We start from the raw sequence: 1,948 nt of genomic DNA, 5'->3' as shown, positions 1-1,948 counted from the left end.
CACTTTGTTGGAAATAAATTATTTTTCTGCAACTGCAGAAAGTGTATCCTAGGATTCTGGATGACAAAACTGGAAATGTAAAATTGTAATTCCCTAGTATGGGTCACATCACTCCCAGTTAGTATGGGCTGGATTTTTACACTGCGGGCTGTCTCCCTGAATCCAAGCATAAACGTGAGGGTGGGGGTGTGAGCCTATCTCCACTTAGCCGGCTCGTCCAGCTTTAATTTTTCAAGTGATGACCCTTCATTTAGTATGAGATTGGACTTGCACCGTCTCCAGGAGGACGTCCTGTCTTGTAGAGTTGTCAGCCGATCAAAGGACAGCAGCTCTGCTCACTGGCAGCGCCAATAGGAATGATGGCCACTTCTAGTGCTGCGTGGAGGCTAGGAGGCGACAACAATGGTTTTGGACAATCAGGTAGGTCTGAGATCTCTCTGGGGCCATGATGGGCTCTGGCGTCAACTGGTGGAGGATGAGGGGCTGTGTGGATGTAGGGTGGCAAAACGGTGGAGAAGAGCCTATGATTGGCACTGGGGGTGCCAACCAGGGGCACCCTCCCCACACACGTTTTCACTGGGGTTTTTCACAGGGTTATCCCCATGCAGCAGTGCCTCTAATTTGATTGAAGTATTCTTGAAGTTCAGCAGTGACCACCTTACCTCTAAGTTACCATGGTTGTGCAACTGCACAAAAAACATTAAATAGCGGCGCACTCCAAAATAGTTTACAGGATACATTGCCGAGAACCATAGTGAACGGTCATAAGTTAAGTATTAAGGGATGGAGGTCCTAAAAAATGTGATGAAGCAGCCGGGAAAAATGACACCTGAGGATTTATTCCTCTGAATAATCAAAAATGCTACTTACCATGGTTTCCTGTAGCCACTCTACCACAGACCTGGTTATTAGTTGCTGAGCAGGCCTCCCCTAAGTCTTAATACCAATGGCTTCATTGGATCATGATTTTTTTCATTTAAATTAGACCATCATTTTCTTTCATCGGGAGCTTAGGTTGATTTCACAGTCAATGAAGATGAGATGTTGGCTGGTCAGTGGACCCGGCCTGATCTTCGATATTCCCAAGCACAATTCGCAATGAAAATGGTGTGGTAGTATGTATTGGGGGTCATGTGGGACTGGAAGCCCTAATGTCATTGGCTGACAGATCCCGGGTCCTGGTTGGCCGTTGACCTCAAGCTCCGCCCTGAAGGCGAAGTATAAGAAGCCGGTGCCTTCCCCCGCAGGCCAGTTTACTATCGGGCTGCTGGGGAACAGACACGCTTAATAAAGCCTCATCGACTTCACTCTATTCGTCTCACGGAGTCTTTGTGCGCTACAATTTATTAAGCGTGCCTAAAAAGGACTATGGAGCTCAGGATCATTCCAGAATGCCTGAGGATCAGCCCCCACGCAGTGAATGCGGCAGCAGCCTTCAAACACTGGCAGACTTGCTTCGAGGCCTACATCAGATCGACCACAGGCCGAGTCTCAGACGAACAAAAACTGCAGGTCCTGCACTCGAGGGTGAGCACAGAGATTTTCACCCTCATTCAAGACACCAACGATTTCCAGACGGCGTTCACAGCACTGAGAAATCTCTGCGTTCGCCCAGTTAACCAAATCTACGCTTGCTCCCAGCTCGCGACAAGACGGCAAGCTCCCGGAGAATCGATGGACGAGTTCTACGCCGCGCTGCTGATTTTGGGACGAGCCTGCAGCTGCCCGTCGGTGAATGCAAACGAACATACGGACATGTTAATGCGCGACGCTTTTGTGGCAGGTATGCAATCCTCCCAAATCCGCCAAAGACTTCTAGAAAAAGAGTCGCTAGGACTCTCAGAGGCACGGGCCCTAGCAGCCTCCCTAGACGTAGCCGCGCGTAATACCCGTGCCTACGGCCCCGACTGCGCGGCAGGCCATTGGGCCCCGTACGTACCCGTCGCGG

This window comes from Scyliorhinus torazame, chromosome 3 (genome assembly GCF_047496885.1).
Source record: "Scyliorhinus torazame isolate Kashiwa2021f chromosome 3, sScyTor2.1, whole genome shotgun sequence".
Lineage (NCBI taxonomy): Eukaryota > Metazoa > Chordata > Chondrichthyes > Carcharhiniformes > Scyliorhinidae > Scyliorhinus > Scyliorhinus torazame.
Note: the sequence above shows the minus strand (reverse complement) of the source record.